At 41.2% G+C, this 14,869-nt stretch overlaps 1 protein-coding gene across 4 annotated transcripts in view; it reads right to left on the reverse strand.

Annotated features, from left to right (window-relative positions):
* Nucleotides 1-14,869, reverse strand: part of Fam118b (family with sequence similarity 118 member B) — an 83,100-nt gene that overhangs the window by 65,300 nt on the left and 2,931 nt on the right. The window contains exon 1 of one of the 4 annotated variants that reach the window (XM_045144790.1): nt 12,259-12,260. The exons of the other annotated variants lie outside the window; for them this stretch is intronic. The gene's annotated coding sequence lies outside the window, so the exon portion shown is untranslated. Of the gene's footprint in view, nt 1-12,258; nt 12,261-14,869 lie in introns of those variants that run through there. 4 annotated transcript variants of the gene reach the window in all.

Consider the following 14,869-nt stretch of genomic DNA (forward strand, 5'->3'; position numbering starts at 1 on the left):
TCAAGTATCTGTTAAATGTCATGCACTATGTTATGAGTACTATTATTGCATTCAGCTTACATCCTACACACTACATAGTGTTAACACTATGCTTGACGCTTCAGTCGTTCTCCAATGAGGTAGATATCATCATTGTGTATCACAAATACTCTACATAATGCACCTGACACAGCTTGCTAAGTCACCTGACTACTGATTGCATAGTAGACACCAGGCACCTGACTCCAAAGTCTACTTTCTTAACAGTGTGATATTGTCTCATGTGAAGAGTAAGACAGGCTAGACTCTTTATGCCTTTCTGGGGAAAGAGAACTGCAAATAAGTACTTGTCACATGTTACTGCAAGTTTAACATGCACACATAAATTGTGAGGAGATACACTTGTGCTGGAGGCAAACTGAGGAACTCTTTAAGGGAAATGAAACTCTGAAGGCAAAACTCAGTGAAACTCAGTATTTATCTTCCTTTACCTCTTAGAAGCACCTGACAATTCCATCTTCATCTTTTCCTGGTTTCCCCTCCATCCCACTAGTGGAAAATCTTCCTCTCTGCAGTCCCTGTAAATAGGAGTCTTGAAGGGCTCTCCTTCCCTACTTCACTTGTTCTTCCCCTCCCTGTGGTCTAAAGTATCAACTGACTGTGAGAGAGTCTCAGCTTGCATCTTTGCTGAGCCTCAGGTCCATCAGATACCAGCTTTAGAGTTCAGTGAAAGAGCTCTTTGATATTGTGGTATGAGACAGTTCTTCAAACTTAAAGGTTAAAACAGTTTAACAATTACTGTGTGTCACAAATCTCTGAATAATAGAAATGACCTCTGAGCATTATGATTATGGGTAATTACTACCTTCTTTTGGTTTGTAGTACTGACCTAGATATTTGCTGATTTTGGAAAATCTGTCCTATACCTTAGGAATATCCTTTTAAAAATATTCCTTGGGCCAGCATGGTGGTGCATGCCTTTAATCCCAGCACTCAGGAGGCAGAGGTAGGAGGATTGCCATGAGTTTGAGGCCACCCTGAGAGTACAGAGTAATTTCCAGGTCAGCCTGAACCACAGTGAGACCCTAGCTCAAAAAAAAAAAAAAAAAAAAAAAAAAAAAAAAAAAAAAAAACCTTGAAGGGGCAGGAGGAATGGCTTAGCGGTTAATGCGTTTGCTTGCAAAACCAAAGGATCTAGGTTCAATTCCCCAGGTCCCACATTAGCCAGATGCACAAAGGGGTGCATGCATCTGGAGTTCGTTTGCAGTGGCTGGAGGCCCTGGTACGCCCATTCCCTCTCTGTGAAATGAATACATAAATAAAATAAAAATATTTCTTAGATATGATTCAATAATCCCTTAAGAATAAAAGAATGGGACTGAGGAGATAACTCAGTGGGTAAAGTGCTTGCCACACAAGCATAAGAACCACAGTTCAATCCCTAGGATCCATGTAAAGTCAGATGCAGTAGCAGGTATCTGCCATTCCAACATACCTACAGCAAGATGGCAGGCAGAGACAGGAGAATCCCCTGGAAGCTCACAGGCCAGCTCTCCTGGCAAATGCAGCTGTTAACATGAGACCCTACCTCAAACAAGATGGAAGGCAAGGGCTGACACCTGAGGTTGTCCTCAAACCATCACATGCACACTCTGGCACATGTATACCCACACTCATACACACACATGCACACACATGCACACACAGAGAGGAAGAGAAAAATAGTTTAAGAATAAAAGAAAAATAAACCAAGTGGAACCTAAGAAAGTGATGTGAAATGTGTCAACCACCATGATATTCTTTGCAGGGCTCTTTGCCTAGTAGCAATTAGCTTTAAAAGAAAATAGTATTTTTCCATATAGAAATGATACGTAAATGAGCTGAGCCTACTATTAAGATCTGAAAGCTCTAAAATCATGAGAGAAACATGCTAGGGGTACCAAAGAACATGCTAAAGAGCTTAAGAGTTCAGTGTTAGGGGATGAAGAGATGGCTCAGCGATTAAAGGAGTTTGAAGCCAACCTGATATGACGGGCAGCAGAGAAAATCTCAAAGCCTGCAAAGGGATCTCTCTGAACCTAATAACAGCCACATAACAAGATATTTAATTTTTTCTATCTTTACTGTTTATGTGCATGTATGTATATATGTAAAATGTATATATGCATAAATATGTGTACATGTGTGTGCATGTGGAGGCTCCACCTCCTACTGCCATATGTGCATTAGGATTATGAATGTACATGCCATTTTGCCTCCAGCTTGGCACTGAGGAGGACTGATCTTGGGTTGGCAGGCTTGTAAGGAAGTGCCATTAGCTGCTAAGCACATTCGGGAAAAAACTTAGTGGGCATATGAAAATCACAGGTACAGTGATAGGAAAACACAAAGAGGAGATATGGCTGGACAAATCACTGTCTAAATAGTGAACGTTAACTGGCAGAGGGGTAAATGCATAAAAGCTGCATACTTTGGCCAAAGCACACTGTAACTGTGCTAGGGGAGGGATTGGGGAAAGATAAGGAGGCAATGAGTTGAATGAACTATTTTCCACAGCAGGAATGCAAGGGGTCAAACATGGGGGGAAAGAAACAATAACATACCAAATGAGTTCCGGATATGAAGTTAGAGAAGAGGCAAATAAGGAAATGGTTGCCTCTAGTGAAGAGAACTGTAAGACATGGAGGGGAGTGGAGGGAAGTTATTGTTTTCATTTTAAGCCTTTCAGTACTATTTGACTTTTTAAGCAGTATGCATGAATTACTTTCATTTAAAAACAAACTACACATAGCTGGAGACAGATCTCAGGGAAAGAGCATGTATGAAGCCCTAGATATAACCCCTAATATTGCAAAACAAGCAATAACAGAAATAGGAGGCTGGAGACAGTTCAGTGGTTAGGGTTTTTGTTTTTTCTTGTTCTTGCCCAGGCTGACCTAGAACTCACAGAGATCCTAACTGCCTCTCAAGTGTTGGGATTAAAGGTATGCACCAGTATGTCCAGTTCTCCTAGTGATTCTTTTTTTTTAAATTTTTTTGTTCATTTTTATTTATTTATTTGAGAGTGACAGGGAGAGAAAGAAGGAGGGGGGGGGCCATGCCAGGGCCTCCAGCCACTGCAAATGAACTCCAGATGCGTGCGCCCCCTTGTGCATCTGGCTAACGTGGGTCCTGGGGATTCGAGCCTCGAACCGGTGTCCTTAGGCTTCACAGGCAAGAGCTTAACCGCTAAGCCATCTCTCCAGCCCTCTGCTAGTGATTCTTATCGAGCCAGTTTCGGAAGTGTTGGAACCAATACAGTAGGGTCAGTAAACTTTGTGTGCATCAAGTTTCCTTTTTTTTAGTTACTAGCTCTGCTGATAATACCTAATGGACTGATTTTCATTATACTGACAACATCACCAGGACAAATTTCTCAGTATGTGCCAGTCATTAACAATAAAAACACACAATGGTACACATCTCTAAGTTATTGTTTAAATTTTCAAATAATGCAGAAAAATAGGCTTATCCTATTCAAGTGGCTATCTGTTGCAAATACATCTTTAACTTCTTTTTCTAAAAATATATTTTATGGGCTGGAGAGATGGCTTAGTGGTTAAGCGCTTGCCTGTGAAGCCTAAGGACCCCGGTTCGAGGCTCGAATCCCCAGGACCCATGTTAGCCAGATGCACAGGGGGGCGCATGCTTCTGGAGTTCATTTGCAGTGGCTGGAGGCCCTGGCATGTCTATTCTCTCTCTCTATCTGCTTCTTTCTCTGTCTGTTGCTCTCAAATAAATAAATAAAATATATTTTTTAAAATTTTTTGTTTAATTTTATTTATTTATTTGAGAGCAACATATATATTTTATTTATTTATTTGAGAGCAACATATTTTATTTATTTATTTGAGAGAGAGAAAGAGGCAGAAAGAGGGAATGGGCACACCAGGGCCTCCAGCCACTGTAAAGAAACTGCAGATGCATGAATCCCCTTGCGCATCTGGCTTACTGGGATCCTTCGGCTTTGCAGGCAAATGCCTTAACCACTAAGCCATGTCTCCAGCCCCATCTTTAATTTCTTTGAAGTCTTGATTTCTTCTGGCTTTTATCAAACCACGTGGTTTTGTAATACTTCAAACTTCCTCTGTAGATGGGTCTCGAAACCATGCCCACTCTTCTACTTTACATTCTTTTCCAATACAATTATATTAATTTTTATTTATACAAAACCTTGCAGTTTTGAAAATGTCCAAATGCAGGGCTAAGGATATAGCTCAATAGTACAATCCTTTCCTACCATGCGCAATATCCTAGGTTAGATGATGTGTGATGGCTAATCTTGTTTGGCAACTTGATTAGCTTAAGAAATGACTAAGGGGGCTGGGCTTGATGCTTACATATGAATACCAGAGTTTGATCCCCAGACCACGTGTTAAAAAAAAAAAAAAAGCCAGAAGCCTATGGCAGGTTTCTGTAATCCTAGTACACTGATGCTGAGATTACAGAAGATAGTATGATAGTGAGACGGAGACTGGAGAATTTCCTGGAAGCTCATGGTAAGTGGAGCAAAGAAAAGCAGAGCAAGAATCCAGAGCCAGAAAACCTGCCTCTCAAATGAGGTGGACAAGAGAGGATGGACCTAAAAGTCTTATGACAACACACACACAAATTTTTTTTAAAGGAACTAAGAAATTAGCAAAATACACTTCTGGGTGTTGTCTGTGAGGGAGTTTCCAGAATCAGATCATGAGAGCTCTGACAAATCAATGGACCAATCCCTCAATGGATTAATAATAGGATAGAATTATTGGAAGGTAGTAAGAGGTATGTGAGGTATGTGGTAAGTAGGAGGTGGAACTTCGTTGGAGGAAGCAGGTTACTGGTAGCATGTCCTTGGGACCTATGTTTTGCTTAATTCCTTCCTAGCCAACATGATGGTAACTGCTTGATCATGTCACCTCCATTACAATGGACTGACTCCCCTGAAACTATGAGCTGAAAATAATTCTTTTATTCCTTAAATTGCTTTTCTTGTATATCAGGTTACAGTGACAGAAAAGTCTGACTAATGCAATTTGCTACTGACTAAATATTTGAGTACATAATACATGCTCAACACCACACATATCATTTTAGGTAGATCTTATTAAGTAGATATTATTAACACATTTCACATATCAAGAATGAGGCTATGGAAATGCTCAGCAGTTAAAAATCCTTGCTTGCAAAACCACCTGGCCAGGGTTTAATTTCTCAGTACCCACATAAAGACAGATGCACAAAGTGGTGCATGTATCTGGAGTTTGCAGTGGAAAAGGTCCTGGTGCACCCATACTCACTTGCGTGCGCGTGTGCTCTCTCTCTCTCTCTCAAACTTTTATTTTTTTAAAGAATGATGTACAGCTTAACTGCTTCTAAGTGACAAGACCCCCAATGCAAACTAGGTTCAAAACTCCTTTTTCTAAACACCAAACTGTTCACTTAGTACTAGAATTTCAGGGTCACCTAGTTGGTTATCCTCCCCCCACTTTTTTGGTGAGAAATTTAAGTCCCAAAACTTTGAAGTGAATTATCTAAGAGAAAAAATGAGAATAAATTCCATATTTTGTGACTCAGCCCATTTACAACTGACAAATATTTATCACCTATTCCTATACTATATGGGAATACAGTGAGTGAATAGATAATATTCACTGGACACTGACAATGTACTCGGTTCTACAAGACTGTTTAAATATGAATTAACTAAATCCTCAATAGTCCTAAAGTGGCCATGTTTTACAGTTTAAAAATACTAAAGTAAAAAAATAAATAAAAATACTAAAGTGGGTTAAGGGTACAGATAGCTTTAGCTTGTGTAAGGCCCTGGATTCAATGCCCAGTACCAAATCAATAAATAATACGGTGCTGGACATGGTATAAAATCATAGCCCATACATAATGGGCTAACTGCCTAGAACTTGAGGGATTCCTAGACACTACCTGGCCAACTAGAGTTAACAGCAAGATAGTCTTAAAATAAATAAATACCAAGCAAAAAACTAAAGGGAGAGACTATATCACATAAAATTACATAGGCATGGGCCGGGGAGATGGCCATGGTTAAAGGGCCTTGCTTGCAAAGTCTTCTGGCCCAGTACACATTTAAAGTGGAATACAAAGTGGCACATGTGTGTTTGCGTTGGCAAGAGGTCCTGGTGCATCCATGCTTTCTCTCTCCCTCTCCTTTGCAAATACATAATGTTTTTAAAAAATAAAAAACTAAGCTGGGCATGGTGGCACATACCTTTAGTACCAGCATTTGAGAGGCAGAAGGATCATCATGAGTTTGAGGCCACCCTGAGTGAATTTTAGGTCAGCCTGGGCTAGAGTGAGACCATACCTCAAAAAAAAAAATTACAAAAGCTAGCAAGGATTTGAAACCAATCTGCCTGCCTCCAAAATGCAAGCTATCACCTAAAAATTTTGTAGGCCCCAAATCTTCTCTTCCTCTCTTTGTTTTGGTTTTTTGAGGTAAGGTCTCACTCCAGCCCAGACTGGCCTTGAAGTCATAGCAATCCTACCTCTGCCTCTCAAATGCTGAGATAAAAGGTGTGTGCCATCACACCTGGTTCACATCTTTTCTGCATTTTTCTTCTAATTAAAAGCATATGGTGGCTGGAGGGATGACTTAGCTGTTAAGGCACTTGCCTACAAAGCCAAAGGACCCAGATTCGATTCCCCAGGACCCACATAAGTCAGATGTACAAGGTGGTGCATGTGTCTGGAGTTCACTTGCAGTGGCTGGAGGCCCTGGGGTGCCATTCTCTCTCTCTATCTGCCTTTTCCTCTCTCTCTCTCTCCCCCCACTCCCTATCTCTCTGTCAAATAAATAAAATATTAAAATAAATACAATTTTTTAAAAAAGTATATGGGCTGGGAATATAGAGTGCTTGTTAGCACCAGTAAAGCCCTGAATTTGATTCCCAGCATCACCTACACACACACACACACACACACACACACACACACACACACACTCACAGTTTACACATAATATATGGCTCTTTCTTGGATCTCAATCCAAGAAATCTGTTGGGAAAAAAAAAAAAAGAGCAAGCCAAACCAGAAAATCTGTAAGCTGACTGGCTACTTGGTGATATTAAGGAGTGTGTGTGTGTGTGTGTGTGTGTGTATGTGTATATATATATATATATATATATATATATATATATTTAAAATTTTTATTAGCAATTTCCATGATTATCAAAAAAAAAAAATCCCATGGTAATTCCCTCCCTCCTGCCCCCACACTTTCCCCTTTGAAATTCCATTCTCCATCATATTACCTCCCCATCACAATCATTGTAATTACATATATACAATATCAACCTATTAAGTACCCTCCTCCCTTCCTTTCTCTTCCCTTTATGTCTCTTTTTTAACTTACTGGCCTCTGCTACCAAGTATTTTCATTCTCACGCAGAAGCCCAATCATCTGTAGCTAGGATCCACATATGAGAGAGAACATGTGGCGCTTAGCTTTTTGGGGGATTGTATATTTTTAAAAGTGTGATACTGGTATTGTGGTTATGTTAAAAATTAAAAATAAGTCCGTATCATCTACAAACAGATGCTGATGTGTACAATGAAGTATGTCTAAGATCTGACTCAAAACCATCTAGCTTAAATGGTGGGCGTAGAATGTAGAACAAGACTGGCCTTGTGTGGTGGTTTGATTCAGGTGTCCCCCATAAACTTAGGTGTTCTGAATGCTAGGTTCCCAGCTGATGGATATTTGGGAATTAACGCCTCCTGGAGGGAGTGTATTGTTGGGGGCGGGCTTATGGGCTTTATAGCCAGTTTCCCCATGCCAGTGTTTGGCACACTCTCCTGTTGCTATGGTCCACCTTATATTGGCCAGGGGGTGATGTGCACCCTCTGCTCATGCCATCGTTTTCCCCTGCCATCGTGGAGCTTACCCTCAAGCCTGTAAGCCAAAATAAAACTCTTTTTCCCAGAAGCTGCTCTTGGTTAGGTGATTTCTACCAGCAATGCGAACTGGACTGCAACACCTTGTTAGATAATTGCAGAAGCTGGTTGATGGGTATATGGGAAGTCTATGAGGGTTTACACAAGTATTCTACTTCTGGCTTTTTGTTTTTAAGATAAGGCCTCACATAGTTCAGGCTGGCCTTGTTCTATGTAGCTGAAGATGACCTTGAACTCCTGGTCTTACTACCCCACCTCTGGAGTGCTGGGATAACAGTTTGTTCCACCATGCCTGGCTCACTTCTGTATATTTTGTAATTTTTTTCATGAAACATAGAAAAGACTGGATGGGGAAGTTAACTGAAGATGACCTTGAACTCCTGATCCTCCTACTCCACCTTTGGTGTGCTAGGATAACAGTTTGCTCCACCATGCCTGACTTACTTCTGCATAATTTTGTAGTTTTTTTTTTTAAAGCATTAAAAAAAAGATTTTTTTAATGGGGGGGAAGACATAGGGAGATGGCTACCAAAACTAAGGATGTTATAAATTAGTTATATGGAAATTTACTATTCGTTCACCAACTTAAAAAAATAAAATTTAAAAGAGAGAGAATAGGAAGGAGGTGGCAAGAGAGAAAGGAGAAGGAGGGAGAGGAAGGGGGAGATTGGACAGAAGTACCTGGTAGGGGTGGATAATGCTACTCCCAGAAGGCATAGGTTGTTATAGAAAAATCTCAATGCCAGGGATGGGATACTAACTAGGACCAGTGAGACCCCCCAAACAATGCAGGCTATTGGCCAATACTCTTGGTTGCCCACAAGAACTAAGTGGTAAAAACCTAGTGCCAAAGAAACCATATGGTCTGAATACAGGACACTGAGAAATCAAGCTGGATTTGAATTGGAAGCTTTCTTCCTGTTGTCTAGCTGTCACAGTGCTAGAAACTGCTATGTAGGCTGCTAAGAAAGAAAAGAGAAAAATCATTAACAGTCTTTTTTTTTTTAAATTTATTTATTTATTTGAGAGCGACAGACACAGAGAGAAAGACAGATAGAGGGAGAGAGAGAGAATGGGCACGCCAGGGCTTCCAGCCTCTGCAAACGAACTCCAGACGCGTGCGCCCCCTTGTGCATCTGGCTAACGTGGGACCTGGGGAACCGAGCCTCGAACCGGGGTCCTTAGGCTTCACAGGCAAGCGCTTAACCGCTAAGCCATCTCTCCAGCCCATCATTAACAGTCTTAACAAGTGGACTTTGCGATCTATGTAGCCAGGCAAGTGTGCCCAGTGATGCAATAGTGGCACAACTGTTATAGGGGTAACCAGTTGCTCTCTGATTGGATTTACTGGATTTGAAACCCACTCCACAGGAGGGAATTTGTGCCTGGTACTGAAAACCTAGTCAAAAGCCTATGGCTGGGAAGGGCCTAGGGAAAAGCTACTACTGTTGTTTGGATATGCATTTTTTTTTTCTGTGTCCATCAAACTATCCTCTACATATTTATATTATAGCCATAGGTTAGTTAAAATTGCCCTCTAAATATTTATATTTATGTCCACAGATTAATACTGCTCTCAATTTTGGTCAAAAAGCTCCTTTTTGTGATAAATACTGGGGAGACTCAAAACTTGTTAAAAGTGCTGAGACAAGTAACAGTTGAGTACTAAGCACTAATGTGACATCTCTATGATACCCTTCAAAACTGAGGGAATACTGAGGCAGAGCTGGCAGAAAAAAATGTAAGAGTCAAAGGATGAGGAGGAGTGCTTTGGGACAATGTCCCATGATCACAAAGTGGCTACTGTTGTCAGAACCTGTGGCTGTCATTACCTGTACAAGACCTGCACAATTAATAGACCAACCAACCTGTCATCATGGATGATGGCTAAGGGAGATAAAATGTTTCAAAATAGAAGAGAGATTTTTGGAAGGGGAACAGGAGAGAAGTAACAAAATAAAACAGGAGAGGATTAGATCAAAATAAATCATGTGTAAGTAAAAAAAAAAAAAAAAGCTGGAGAAAATCATGGTATTAACATATTTAGAGGACAGAATTATGAATGATGCCTCTGTACTGTTCATTTTTATTTGTATTATTTTAATAGCAGAAATCATAAAGTAAACCTACTTAAAGAAATACAGATTCTTTACAGTTACCTGTAACTTTGGCTATTCTAGGTCCTTAAGTAGGCAGACAAGGTTGCCTATATTCCAACAGAGTTAAGACATTCATCATCACAACAAAAGCACTTATATCTTTATCAGCACCTTTGGAAAAGCCACTGTGGTAGACAAGTATGATCTTATTTTTATTTTGTTTTTAATTTAATTTATTTACGAAAGAGAAAGAGGCTGGAGAGATAGCTTAGCAGTTAAGGCATTTGCCTGCAAAACCTAAGGACTCATGTTTGACTCTCCAGGTCCCACATAAGCCAGATGCATGTGGCATAAGCGTGTAAGGTAGCACATGAGCACAAAGGATGCATACCTATGGAGTTCAACTCCTGGAGGCCCTGGCACACCTATTCTTGCTCTGTCTCTCTCTCTCTCATAATAAAAGGATAATCTGTTGAGTTTCCCTCAACAAAGAAGAGAGAGAGAGAGACTGATTGGGTACCTCAGAGCCTCAGCCACTGATAATGAATTCCAGATGCATGTGCCACCTTATTCATCTGGCTTTGCGTGGGTACTAGGAAATCAAACTCAGGTCCTTAGGCTTTGCAGGCAAGTACCTGAACCACTTAGTCATCTCTCTGACCCCCCCCCCCTTTTGTTTTCAAGGTAGGATTTCACTCTAGTCTATGCTGACTTGGAACTTAACTCAGTAGCTTCAGGCTTGCCTCAAACTCACAGCAATCTCATCTCTACCTCCCAAGTATTAAAAGTGTACACCACCACACCAGACTGGACAAGTATGACCTTTAAGTAAAAACTAGTTAAGAGAATAAAGGTATGTAAACATAACAGACCACAGAACTGGAAAAAAAAAAATCTGTGGTACAGCTCCTCTTCATGGCTAGGGGCAACGACCACAAATGTGCAAAGATGACATTCCTAATGGTCAGACAGGATATCTCAGGATAGGGTTCTATCTCCATAGCCTTTGGTACTGCCAGAATGGGGACTGTGGATAGCCAGAGATCCTAAGCCAGTTGCCTTCTGAAGGCCACCTCCAGTGATATATAATTACTACTTGCACATGTGATTAAATAAAAAATGTCAGGGAAGCACTAGCTGAAGTACCTGATCTTTACTTAAAAGTTAAAGATGGAATTTCTTCTAAATGCTGGTATGAAGCCAAGGGTGACATAGGCAGGCCTCTAAGTTTAGCACTAAGGAGGAAGAGACAGGAAAATCAGGAGTTCATGGCCAGGCTACCTTTAATCCCAGAACTCTGGAGGCAGACACAGGAAGATCGCTGTGAGCTTGAGGCCAGCCCGAGACTACATCGTGAATTCCAGGTCTGCCTGGGCTAGAGTGAGAGCTTATCTAGGAAAAGGAGAGGGGAGGGGAGGAGGAAAAAAAAAAAAAGAGTTCATGACCAGTCTAGATAACACAGTAAGTTCTTGGCTAGTCTGGGCTTCACAGCAAGACCCTATATCCAAAACCAAAATATTCTGGGGAGGTAGCTTAGTTGGTCAGGTGCTTGCCTTTCAAGCAGGAGGACCAAGTTCCATCCCTAGTGTGGTGGTTTGAATAAAATAGATGGCCCTCAATATGTTTATTTGTTTGTAGTTGCAGTTTTAGCCACCTGGCTGGAGGCAGTATCACTGGGTGGATCTTTAGGTGTGGTGGTGGGTTTCTGATTTCAATCTAAAGATATGCAACGTGTGCCTAGCAGGAACTCCTGAAGTGTGCTGTGGCTTTTGAGCTTTAAGCTTGTGCTTCTTTCTGCTTGGACCTGTGAAGGCAGGCCAGCTTCTTCTGCCATTTATGGAACTTCCCCTGGATCTGTAAGCTTCAATAAATATCCCTTCCAGCATAACTGTGCCTGGTCTGGAAGTTCATCTTAGTGAACCTGAAGCTGTCTGCTACACCTAGTTACTATGGTGGCTTGATTCAGGGGTCTCCCATAAATGTAGGTGTTTTGAATGCTAGATTCCCAGCTGATGGAGATTTGGGAATTAACACCTCCTAGAAGGAGTGTATTGTTGGGGGCCGGCTTATGGGTGTTACAGCCAGTTTCCCCCTTGCCAGTGTTTGACACACTTTCCTGTTGCTATGGTCCACCTTATGTTGGCCAGGAGGTGATGTCCCTCTGCTCATGCCATCGTTTTCCCCAGCCATTGTGGAACTTCCCTTGAGCCTGTAAGCCAAAACAAACTTCTTTTCCCCACAAGCTGCTCTTGGTTGGGTGATCTCTACCAGCAACGTGAACCTTAACGCAAGTTACTCACATAAAATGCTGGGCGTGGTGGTGCACACCAGTAATCTCAGGGATGGGAAGGCAGAGAGAAGACATCCCTGGGGCTAGTTGGCCAGCCAGGAGCCTAGCCTAACTGGCTCCAGGCCAATGAGACCCTATCTTAAAGAACATGGACAGCATTCCTGAGAATGACGCTCAAGACTCTCCTGTAGACTCCCATGCACGTACACACACATATGGTAAACAAACTGGTTTGGAAAAGAAACAGCTAATATCCGTATTATTGGTTTACAGTACTGTTTTCTAAATTTTTTCTTTTTTCTTCCATTGACAGAAATGGGCCCAGGATCTCATGTAGGCTAAGGATATGCTCTATCACCCCTATTTTTTACATCCTATACACTCGCCCATACCCAATTTTGGAAATCTTAACACTGTTATTCCAATACTATTCAATAAATTCTAAATATAAATAACGGCTCAGTAAAACTAAACTTGGGGGACAGGAATAGAATCTAGATTCTTTGTTGCTATTTTAAGGCATTTAATTTAAGTCTGAAATAAATTCCATTTGTGAAGGTTCAATGTACACAAGTGTCATTGGAAAATCTTCATAGAATTCATGCTTAAATTGTAAAGGACATGTGCTGGGTAAGCAAAAACTAAAACACAAATTATCTGTCAAATTTATAGCAGCTAAAATGGGACTAGTTCCCAGATCTACCTACCAAAGTGACCACATTTTCCAGGATACCTTCAGAAAGCTCCTGTTAATTGTTTCTTTTAATCTAGGTAAAACCATAAAACAATGCCCAAGTACTTCCTGCTCTTCAAACAGGATCTCTGGTTAATTTGCAACTAGCAAATCATCGAGGACACAAAATTCAACCTTGTGCAGTTAATCAGCCTTACACTTACAATACTTAAATAAAGCTCTTTCATTAATCACTTTTGTCTATAGTCCTGAAATACTAAGACAGCCTTGTAATTTTTGCTTAGAGAAGGAAATATACTTAAAAACACACTATTGAGCGAGGCGTGGTGGTGTATGCCTTTAATCCCAGCACTCAGGAGGCAGAGGTAGGAGGATTACTGTGAGTTCGAGGCCACCCTGAGAAAACAGAGTGAATTCCAGGTCAGCCTGGGCTAGAGGGAGACCCTATCTCAAAAAAACAAACAAACAAAAAAACACTATTGGTCTGGGGAGATGGCTCACTGACGAAAGGTGCTTGCTTGCAAAGCATGCCAGCCTGAGTTCAATTACCCATTACCAAGTAAAGTAGGGTGCAAAAAAAGTGGTGCATGCATCCAATGTTTGTTTGCAGCAAGAGAGCTTGTTGTACACACATGCAAAAAAATGTTTTTAATCCTGTCAAACAATGCAGAGGAACAGGTTGATTGAATATGAGTGCTGCTCTCACTGCTAGCCTGAGAACCTCCTCTGTGGAGGTGGCAGCGGATACTGGAGAGACACACAACTCATCAAAACAGGAAATAAGAAGATTGCTGAGAGCTCAACAGTAAAGGAGACTTTTAAATACACCCTCCATGGGTCAGGGAACACTGTGAAAGAGGGAGCAGCAGGAATATTAGGAGCCACAAGGTGGGAAGCATACAATGATTATGGATATCCCTACTGAGGAAGGCCCTAAGTGGAGCTGAGGAGGGGGGAGAAGGGACCAAAGAGAATAACCTGATGGGAATATGACCAATTTACAGAATGCTCATATAAATTCCCAATAAAATTATAAGACAACAAAGAGGGCTGGAGAGATGGCTTAGCAGTTAAGTGCTTGCCTGTGAAGCCTAAGAACCCTGGTTCGAGGCTTGGTTCCCCAGGACCCACGTTAGCCAGATGTACAAAGGGGTGCATTCATCTGGAGTTCGTTTGCAGTGGCTAGAGGCCCTGGCATGCTCATTCATTCTCCTTCTCTCTCTCTGTCTGCCTCTTTGTCTATCGCTCTCAAATAAATAATAAAAAAAATTATTTAAAAAAACCAACCAGGGCTGGAGAGATGGCTTAGCGGTTAAGCGCTTGCCTGTGAAGCCTAAGGACCCTGGTTTGAGGCTCCATTCCCCAGAAGCCATGTTAGCCAGATGCACAAGGGCGCACACATCTGCAGTTCGTTTGCAGTGGCTGGAAGCCCTGGCGTCCATTCTCTTTCTCTCTGCCTGTTTCTCTCTCTGTCACTCTCAAATAACTAAGAATAAACAAAAACAAATATTAAAAAAAAAACCCAACCAAACAAACAAACAAAAAACCCTACCAGGCTGGGGAAATGATTCAGCCACTAAAAAGGTACATGCTTGCAAAGCCTGTCAGCCTGAGTCTGATTCCCATGCACTCATGTAAAGCCAGATGCAAAAGGTGGCAAGTGTATTGGGCATTCATCTGCAATAATAAGAGACCCTGGTGTGCATGTGTATGCATGTAAATAAATTTTAAAATTTGAAAAAAATCTATCAAGTTCATGTAGTTATTTTGAGGACAATATTAGAGCAAAATCCATTTTAATAAACCACATTTGACTATAGCTGTACCCACTAAAAATGAAAACCTACTAACAGA

This window comes from Jaculus jaculus, chromosome 3 (genome assembly GCF_020740685.1).
Source record: "Jaculus jaculus isolate mJacJac1 chromosome 3, mJacJac1.mat.Y.cur, whole genome shotgun sequence".
Lineage (NCBI taxonomy): Eukaryota > Metazoa > Chordata > Mammalia > Rodentia > Dipodidae > Jaculus > Jaculus jaculus.